Below are 11,463 nucleotides of genomic sequence, written 5' to 3'. Positions count from 1 at the left end.
CACGATCGCCGATGCCTCGTCTGCGGGTAACACCGCGGGGCCGTTTTGGGCACCGATCTTGCGACGCACAATTCGGTACCCAAGTCCCCACGGATCACGGTTGACCTCCTCGCAGAGGTCCTCCCAGCAGCGCCGCTGGTTCGCGCGAATAGCGTGGCGGAGCTCGCGGCGCTTGGCCCTGTAGGATTCCCACAGGGCCTCTCCGTCGGTGGTGCGCCTCGCGCGCTGGGCTGCTCTCCGCAGACGCAGGCAATCCCTCCGGAGGTCGGCGATATCACTCGACCACCAGTAGGCAAGCTGTCTGGCGCTGCGTGGTTTTCCGCGGCTCATCGACGCGTCGCACGCCTTATGGATGGCGTCCATGGTTGCGCCGACGAACCGCTCCAACTATAGCTGGGTCCACGGCCCTCCGTCGCGCTGCGAGATGTTCTGCATCCCGACTTGGAGGGCCTCTTCGAAGACCTCCTTCTTGAGCGTTTGGAGGTTCCACCATCGAACAGGGGGTGGAACCTTGCTCCGACTTCTTTTCCCAGCTATCCGGAAAACCACATACTGGTGGTCACTCCCCGTGTAGTCCTCAATGACTCTCCAGTCATCGACACGGGAGGCGACATCCTCAGAAGCCATCGTGATGTCGATGATGGTCTCCTGATAACCAAATCTCCGGAAGGTTGTGGACGACCCTCGATTGAGGATCTCCAGATTCCGGCGGGCCGCCAGTTCGACGACCAGCCTTCCCCTGGTGTCCGGTCTGGGCATTCCCCACTCGACCGCTTTCGCGTTGAAGTCCCCTCCGACAACACATCCGCCCTCCATTTCCAGGATGGTGTCTTCTAGGGCTTCAATCTTCGCGCGGAAATCCGCGATGCGGTCGTTAGGGGAGAGATACACGCTTACTAGCGTCACCCCCCTCTCCCCTTACCCAGACAAATCCGGCGCCTGCCCCGTGCGTCTGTACCCGAAATTTGGATGGATCCGGGATCCAGATCGCAGCGGTTCCCAGCGTGTCGGCGAACCACGTTGGTCCTTCTCGAGCGCGGTACGGTTCAACTGAGGCAGGAGAATATCGATCTCCTGCTCTCGCCGCAGCTGCTCGAGAAGGGCGTCCGCGACTCGGCTCCGGTTAAGGTTTCCCTGGAGCACCTTAGCCATTACGCTTCTTGGCATCGGCTAAGGCGTCGCGGTACGTCTTGCAGGCGCCGGACCCTAAAACGTGCTGCAGGTCTGCGCCTTTGAGACCGTGGTCGGCGCAGACCGCACACTTCGGGGTCTTCTGGCAGCCGTTGGCCGCATGCCCCTTGTCCCCGCATCGGTAGCAATCATTCCGCCGATCGGGGCCTCTACAGCCACGTGCCAGGTGCCCGTAGCCTAAGCATCTGAAGCACCTCGTGACTGTGGTCCTCTTTCTGGGCCGGGATATGACCATCCCGACTCTTAGCCGACCGCCGTCCAGGATTTTGGCCGCCGCCCGCTCCTAGAGCTCGACTACCGCGATCTTTTGGCCCCGGGCGTTCTCCTTCGTTACATGAACCCGAATGACTTCGCCGGAGTCGCCCAATTCTGCTCTGAGGGCTTCTTCCACCTCACCAGCTGTGGTGAGACAGTCAAGATCCCTCAGCTCAATTGTCTCTTTGGGCTCCATCCGCCGGACGGATCCCGCCTTGCCCAGGGCAGCCTTCAGGGCCTCACTAAACGAGGCCTTCTGCTCGGGCTTTGCCGCGCCTGCGAGCTCGAGGAGCACCTCGCCGCTCCTAGTTTGCCGGATGGCCTTGATTTCCACCCCGGCCTCCTCCGGCTTTACCGTGGCGCGCAGCTTCGCCACTACATCGGCGTAGCTGGTGCCCTCGGCCGGCTTTACTGCCAATGCAGCTGCGCGCCGACGCCGCCTCGGCCTCCTCTTCTTCTTCCGTTTTCTTGCCTCAGAGGAGGCAGAGGGCGGCTGTTTTGCCGCGGCTGAGGCGGCCGTCGTTGGAGGAGCGGCGGGTTTCGACTCCATCGGCTTCCTTCGAGCCACGACATTCCACCCCTCCGCGTGATCCTTCAGCCTCTTTTCGGCTGGGGATGGCTGGGATGCGGGGCTGGTCGTTTCCTCCCGCGTCCGTTTACGACCGCCTGCTTCCAGGGTCGCCTGTGCGGACTGGCCAGCTTCGATGGCGTCCACAATCTCAACTAGCCGCGGCAGACCGTTTTTTGATCGCCACAGCAATGTTGCGATGCTTGGCCGTGGCTGCGGTCATCTCCGCGACTAGGCTCCGGAGTTGCTGCAGCAGGGCCCCTAGTGGCTGTGCCTCTGCCAAAAGGGAAGTAGACTTCGGAGCAGGCTGTTGGGCCTGCACCATGTCCATCGCACCCTCCTGTGTCTGAGCAGGAGTGCCATCAGCGGCAACCGGCGAGGATCTTCCGTTCGTTCGCGGAGGACTTCGCGCTAGGCTGCGACGTGGCGTGAATGCCGCCGCCTCGCTCGTAAGGGTCTCGCCATCCAAACCCCTCCTCAACCGTCAAGATCTCATCGAGATCTTTCTTTGGTCGAGAACGTAGATGTCTCCCTTCTACACGGGTTGTGTTATTTGTATTCTCCATTAAGTCGTCGTTGATACTCCAGAATACCAGGCCGTCTCCGAACGCGGTTGCCTCCGGGTGTGGGGGGGTGATCACGGCCGCAGCTACCCCCATGACCGCGACCGCTTGTGGCATAGGGGCGGGAATGTTACATCCGCCCTTTACCGTGCACCATCACCCTTCATCAGCACCCTGGTATCCCCTTGGGAGCGGCGCGTTGACGCCGGGAGCCACCAGGAGATGCGCGCTGCGCGAATCATCCACACATCCCTTTCGGGCAGTGTCACCGTACCCGCTACACCTCCTGACCCGTCAAGAAAAACGGCCGCCCCTAACATGGGGAACAGACGCCGACCAGAACGCCGCCCGATACGGGAACAGACGCGTTCGGGATTTTAAGTTCCAGTTTTGGTCCGCGGTCGGTATTTTATTTCCCAACTACCCTGCATATCTGCCGAGCATTCCCCTATCCGCCACCCGGGGACGCGTCCGATGGGGGACTGGGAACCCCGCACGAAGATGTAGATATAGTAATAATGATATTGTTATTAAATGTATATTACATATCTAATGTAGATATAGTAATAACGATACTGTTATTATATGTACATCGATCTGTGGAAAGGTATCAGTATATTACATTATATCTAATGTAGATATAGTAATAACGAAACTGTTATTATATGTACATTGATCTGTGGGATTAAATCAGTATATTAAATGACATCTGATGCAGATATAGTAATAATCTTATTGTTATTAAATGTACATTGGTCTGTGGGAATGAATCAGTATATTACATTACATCTAATGTAGATATAGTAATAATGATATTGTTATTAATGTATATTACATATCTAATGTAGATAAAGTAATAACGATACTGTTATTATATGTACATTGATCTGTGGGAAGGTATCAGTATATTACATTATATCTAATGTAGATATAGTAATAACGAAACTGTTATTATATGTACATTGATCTGTGGGATTAAATCAGTATATTAAATTTCATCTGATGTAGATATAGTAATAACGAAACTGTTATTATTTGTACATTGATCTGTGGGATTAAATCAGTATATTAAATTACATCTGATGTAGATATAGTAATAATGATATTGTTATTAAATGTACCTTGGTCTGTGGGATTAAATCAGTATATTAAATTTCACCTGATGTAGATATAGTAATACTGATATTGTTATTAAATGTATATTACATATCTAATGTAGATATAGTAATAACAATACTGTTATTATATGTACATTGATCTGTGGGAAGGTATCAGTATATTACATTGTATCTAATGTAGATATAGTAATAACGATACTGTTATTATATGTACATTGTTCTGTGGGATTAAATCCGTATATTAAATTTCATCTGATGTACATATAGTAATAATGATATTGTTATACAATGGACATTGGTCTGTGGGATTAAATCAGTATATTAAATTTCATCTGATGTAGATATAGTAATAGTGATATTGTTATTAAATGTACATTGGTCTGTGGGATTAAATCAGTGTATTAAATTACATCTGATGTAGATATACTAATAATGGTACTGTTATTAAATGTACATTGATCTGTGGGATTAAATCAGTGTATTAAAATACATCTGATGTAGATATAGTAATAATGATATTGTTATTAAATGTATATTACATATCTAATGTAGATATAGTAATACCGATACTGTTATTCAATGTACATTGATCTGTGGGAAGGAATCAGTATATTGCAGGAGATCTAATGCAGATATAGTAATAACGATACTGCCATTATATGTACATTGGTCTGTGGGATTAAATCAGTATATTAAATTACATCTGATGTAAATATAGTAATAATGATATTGTTATTAAATGTATATTACATATCTAATGTAGATATGATAATATCGATACTGTTATTATATGTACACTGATCTGTGGGAAGGTAGCAGTATATTACATTGTATCTAATGTAGATATAGTAATAGCGAATCTGTTATTATATGTACACTGATCTGTGGGAAGAGATCAGTATATTACATTATATCTAATGTAGATATAGTGATAACGATGTTGTAACCAAAACTACATTGATCTGTGGGAAGGGATCAGTATATTACATTATATCCAATGCAGATATAGTATAAATGATAATGTTATTCAATGTACATTGATCTGTGGGAATGATTCAGTATATTGCAGTAGATCTAATGTAGATACAGTAATAACGATACTGTTATTAAGTGTGTATTACGTATCTAATGTAGATATAGTAATGACGATAATGATACAATCTGTGCATTGATCTGTGGGAAATGATCAGTATATTACATTATATCTAATGAACATATAGTAATAGTGATATTGTTATTAAACGTACATTGGTCTGTGGGAATAAATCGGTATATTACATTACACCTGATGTAGATATAGTAATAATGATATTGTTATTAAATGTATATTACATATCTAAGGTAGATATAGTAATAACGATACTGCCATTATATGTAAATTGATCGGTGGGAAGGGATCATTATATTACATTGTATCTAATGTAGATATAGTAACAATGATATTGTTATTAAATGTATACTACATATCTAATGTAGATATAGTAATAACGATACTGTTATTATATGTCCATTGATCTGTGGGATTAAATCGGTATATTAAATTACATCTGATGTAGATATAGTAATAATGATATTGTTATTAAATGTACATTGGTCTGTGGGATTAAATCAGTATATTAAATTTCATCTGATGTAGATATAGTGATAATGATACTGTTATTAAATGTATAGTACATATCTAATGTAGATATAGTGATAACGATACTGTTATTGTATGTACATTGATCTGTGTGAAGGTATCAGTATACTGCAGTAGATCTAATGTAGATATAGTAATAACGATACTGTTATTAAGTGTTTATTACGTATCTAATATAGATATAGTAATGACGATAATGTTACAATCTTGCATTGATCTGTGGGGAGTGATCAGTATATTACATTATATCTAATGAAGATATAGTAATAATGATATTGTTATTAAGTGTACATTGGTCTGTGGGAACATATCAGTATATTACATTACACCTGCTGTAGATATATTAATAATGATATTGTTATTAAATGTATATTACATATCAAATGTAGATATAGTAATAACGATACTGTTATTAAGTGTGTCACGTCCTGTGACGCATTCTTTAAAATTTCTATTTCGCCACCCAAACTCTTTAAGCCGCTATTTCGCGACCTAAATTCTTTAAACTTATATTTCGCTATACAGATTCTTTAAACTTACATTTCGCGATACAAATTCTTTGAACTTCTATTGCACCATCCAAATTCGTCGCTCCGCAAAAATTCTGAGTGAGCAACTCAGCCGGGTCGTCGTACGGCGAGAACGCTGACGATCCGGACGAGGTGGTTCACCCGAATTGCCAAATCAAAAGTCGACCTCATTAATCAATATATAATAACGAGACCAAACCGCCCGAACACAGACCAACTATAGTACAGAACTCGTATCAGATCAAATTTAGTGCAGACTCAAAAGTCATCGCGACCCGATCACTTCCGTGAAACTCGTTCAGAATCGGCCAGTCCGTTAACGCGAATCCGGATTTAATTCTAACACGCGTACAAAATCCGCAAAATACGACTCTGCTACGGGACCCAGAGACCCGACAGAGCAACTCGTCATTTGTAAAGCACGCGCAAGTTAAGAACTGTACGCAAGACCAATAAACATTTGTTGTGCTCGGAAGTGTGTGAACTTCAATTAAACGTCTACCCTACTGTCTACATCCACCAGGACGACTTATTTCTACAGGTATCCTCGCCCAGCGAAAGGTAAGTAAGAACCTCTACCTAACTAACAACGTAGATTAAATCATACAAAAGTACGCGGAGAACTCAGTGAGAGGGAGAACTTCGCGACATTACAGTGGTTCCGATACGAATCGAACGCCAACAGGCACTACTAACGTGTAATATAGGGTAGACTCATAAAAAAATCTAACTAGAGAATATAAATCTTTGTCTGCAACTTCAACAAAAATTCAAGAAATTCACTTTCGAATCAATTTCAATATACAACATTATCAATTCATTGAGATACTGCTACAAAGTAGACATAAAATTCACCTAAACAAAAAATTAACTCATTTATTCACTAAATAATTACAAATAATGAAACTTTCAAATGAATAATAAGAATTTTAAGCCAACGGATAACAAAAACATTAAAGACGAAAATAGATTAACAAGAAGCAGGACACAAGAAAATCCTGAACTCAAAAGTATTGTAGAAGATCGTAATCACGCATCAGCCTTTTTACAAAGCCGTAAAACACCGCGTTCACCAACAGAACGAAGAACATTTGACTTCACACCAAAAGCTACAACCGAGGTATCAAACGCGAATACAGAATTAGGTGCAATACCCAGAACAAAAAACGTAAAGAATCTAACCATAAACACTAACCAAACCGATAACGTAGGTGCCAGTTGACAAGATAAAGACATAGGATTTACAATCAATCCAAGTAATTCAGCTAATAAAAACAAACAAACAGGAACTTTCACTTCCCCACTAATCCGAATAAGCCCCCAAGATAATAGAAACACTACCGAAACATTAAACGAAACAATAAACAACAGTTACAAAAACGACATATCCCTACTCGAAATTGAAGGAATTACAGAACAGCCAAGCCTAATAGGAAATCTGGACGGAGAAAGTAGCGAAGGAAATTTAACACTCATCTGTGGAAGTCCGGGAAATAAAATGACAAACCAGCAAAATCAAATCCAACCTCTTCGATTACCTCTAAAATACGTAGCAAATTTAATACCAGAATTCGATGGGAAAAACATTTCGGTCATAGAATACATTGAAAAATTAAAGCATGCTAAAAACATTATAACACCCGTAGATGAACCACGTCTAATCCCGATTCTAAAAATTAAATTAAAAGGAGAAGTATACAAGGCACTAATAAATTCACCGATAAATAACGTAAATGATTTTATTCAAGCAATAAGGTTATTATTCCCATCTACCGAAAACATACACAGTTTATATGGAAAATTAACGGAATTGACACAAAAACCAGACGAAACAGTACTCAGCTACGGGAATAGATTACAGGAACTAGTAATACAAATTAAAGAATTAAAAAGAATGGAAACAGGCATAAATCAACAAATCATACAGGACTTTGACAGGACGATAAAAAACGACGCAGAAAAAAGCTTTAGAAACGGGTTAAAGCAGGAAATTAGAATAGAGTTAAAGCAGAAAGACGATTTAAACGTCCTTATACAAGAGGCCATCGACATCGAATCGAGGTTAAAGAAACAAAACATACTGAGAGGCGACTCAGCTAGTGTACTATGCAGTCTCGAGAAATATGACACAAACCCAGTAACATACACGTGTCAAATATGCAGAGAGCCAAACCACGAAGCATTATTTTGTAATAACGCGGCATGTGTATACTGTAAAAACAGAGACCACGTATCATACGATTGCAAAGTCACCAGAAACAAGATAGAGCTTATTTGCAAATATTGTAACACCCAGGGACATTCCATCGACGCATGTAAAATGAATAGATCAAAGGGAAATTATTGCCAATATTGCCAAGTAATGGGCCATACAGTCAGCCAATGCCCATTTATAATTGAATATGAAACATGCTGGAAGTGCAAAGGAAGTGGTCACGATCCAAACACCTGCACAAGATTCCCAAAGATTACAGAACTCTGCGAAATCTGTAATAGTAGGTACCATACAGCTGAAAATTGCCCAACACCTATGTGCCCACTTTGCAGGAAATTGGGCCATACTACAAAACACTGTCCGTTAATGAAAGACAATGGTCTGCAATTAATCATGTGCACAAACTGCAACGAAGAAGGCCATGACGCAGAAGAATGCGAAGGGGCAAGAGTTTTCCAAACAAGGACACACCCAATTAAATACCAAAATCGCAACCAATTGGGTCACTCGTCAGGAGACTACCACGAATTGAGAAACCCTCAACGTAGGTCAAATAACTCGTATGGAGACAATCAAAATTTCAACCATAATAATAATAACTTCCAGAGAAAATATAAATACAATGAAAATTTTAACGGCAATAATCACTTCAGAAATAATAATAGCAATGGAAATTTTAATAGCAATAACTACCCCAGAAATAATAATAGCAATAGAGATAACCCGAGACACATGAACGAACCGCGAAAATTTTGTGACTATTGTAAAACCCCAAATCATATAATAAAGGAGTGTAGAAAACTGAAAGCCATTGAACTACGAGCTCAAAAAAGAGATATCTGTTCCTATTGCGAAGAACCAGGACACCAAATAGACGCATGTAGGAAACTTAAAAGCTTGGAGAACAGCGCCGGAAAATTCTGCAACCTTTGCAAAAGTACGAATCATACAACAGAGGAATGCTACAGAAATCAGAATCATCAACAGCACAGAGCGGGAAACGAATAGATTCTTCCTGGAGGGAGCGCACAGGAAGAAGTAACGATGAGCCGCTCGAAACATATAAAATTAACGACAACACAAAACCGAATGAATCAGAACAAGAAAAACCTCCTGAAACAAAACTACCCGACAATCGAAACATAAACGAAAAAAAGATATCAACAAGAATGGCAATGTATTCACTGAGACTGGAAAATCTATTGCAATACATCACAATAGAAAACCCTTACACAAGAGGGGAATGCAACCTACTCGTCGATAGCGGTGCACAACTAAATATCATAAAAAAGGACCAGATACCAGCAAACGCAATACTAGAAGATAGGAAAATACTACTTTCAGGCATTACAGATAAACCATTACAAACTCTAGGAGCAACAAAAATACCCATAAATTACCAATATTTTGACTTTCACGTAGCACCAGAAGACTTTTCAATACCTTACGACGGAATATTAGGCATAAAAGTACTCCTCGAACAAAAATTAAGACTAGACGAAGGATACGTAGAAATAAATAACGGAAAATTTGAATTAAGGTCAGGAGAAGCAAATACAAATCACAGATTATCTTCACAAACAGTCGAAACAGTTAAATCGGAATTAACAGATGAGCAGAAATGCTTCATCAACAAGATATTACAGGGCACGACACATGCTAATGACACACTTACAACCGTACATACTGACTCGGAAACACTGCAACAAACAGGAATCAGCAAAAACTCGGCAACCGCGAAAATTCCAAGTCAAGATAAAGTAGAAGACAATCATACCAAGGCCAAAAGAAAAAGGGGTAGACCAAGAAAGGAAGTTCAAGAACAATCAGGTCAAGAAACAACCGCAAACAGTAGCAGTAATGAAAGAACAGATAAAAACAAAAAAGATAACATAGAAAAACAAGAGCAAGGAAAAATAATTTACACGAAAAACTCAATTCAGTTTAGAAATGATAACATAGTACAAATAATCACGCAACAAGGCATACCTCTAGATAAAAACACCAACGCGTTAATAAAAACTAAAAATATAAGAATAAACCCCAGTCTGTCCGAAAACGAAATTGAATTAATAGAAATAAATAATAAAAACCTCTTCATTTAATGTCTAAACATAGCATCATCGTCAGAAATAATAAAACAGAATTTGATAAGACTATTCAATATATTAAAAGATTTACTTATACGGAAAAACATAAAAATTTTCAGCATTTCAAAAGAAATTAAAATACTAAATATAAACTGGAACGAAATAGAAGAAATAATAAAAAACACTTTCGATAAAACCGACATTAAAATAATAGTTTGCCTAAATAATATAGAATACGTAAAACCCGAGAACAGAGATAAAATATTTGACCAGTTCCACTCTACAAAACTAGGAGGTCATTCAGGTGTAAATAGAACATATAATAGAATAAAAGACAAATTCTTTTGGGAAAATCTAAAGCAAGATATTCAAAATAAAATTAAAAAATGTGAGGAATGTCAAAGAAACAAATTAAAAAGAATTAAAACTAGACAACCAATGGTAATAACAGACACACCAATGAAAACCTTCGATAAAATCGCAATGGACATCGTCGGCCCACTCAACGTCACAAAAAATAATAATAAATACATTTTAACCATACAAGACCAATTATCAAAATTGTTAGTAGCAGTACCTTTAAAAGATCAAACAGCAGAATCAGTCGCAGATGCTTTTGTAAAAAAATTTATATGCACTTTCGGCTCACCTAAAATAGTACTTACTGATAGAGGAACAAATTTCACTAGTAAAATCATGAAACAAGATGCAAAAAGATTTAAATTCTCAAAAATCGAAACAACATCTTTTTCACCTCAATCAAACGGATCATTAGAAAGAGCACATCATCCACTTTGCGAATATTTAAAAAATTTTTCAACAAAAAAATGTGAATGGGATGAACTTCTAGAGCTAGCACAATTCAACTATAACACAAGCTTTCATTCCGGTCACAAATTCACACCGCATGAACTGGTTTTCGCTTACCCAGCTAGGCTACCTTCGACCGAACCTCTAAAGAAATCAGAACAGTTACCTACACATAACGATTATCTGGAAAACCTAATAAAAAACATGAGAGACATAGCTACTATGGCACGCGAAAATCTAATAGACTCAAAAATGAAATCAAAAGATAGATTCATTAAACCGGTAGAATTTAAAATCGGAGACAAAGTATGGTTACTCAAAGAACCTAAACCGGGAAAATTAGAAAAAGATTGGTATTTAGGGCCTTACGAAATACTAAAAATAGGTGATAACAATAATATAACAATCAATTACAAAGGAAAGCCAAAAACAGTTCACGCGAACAAATTAAGCATTCAGCAGCACAGGAAATAACATAAGCCTT

Source organism: Osmia bicornis, unplaced genomic scaffold, assembly GCF_907164935.1.
Source record: "Osmia bicornis bicornis unplaced genomic scaffold, iOsmBic2.1, whole genome shotgun sequence".
NCBI lineage: Eukaryota > Metazoa > Arthropoda > Insecta > Hymenoptera > Megachilidae > Osmia > Osmia bicornis.
This window is presented reverse-complemented; position numbering follows the sequence as displayed.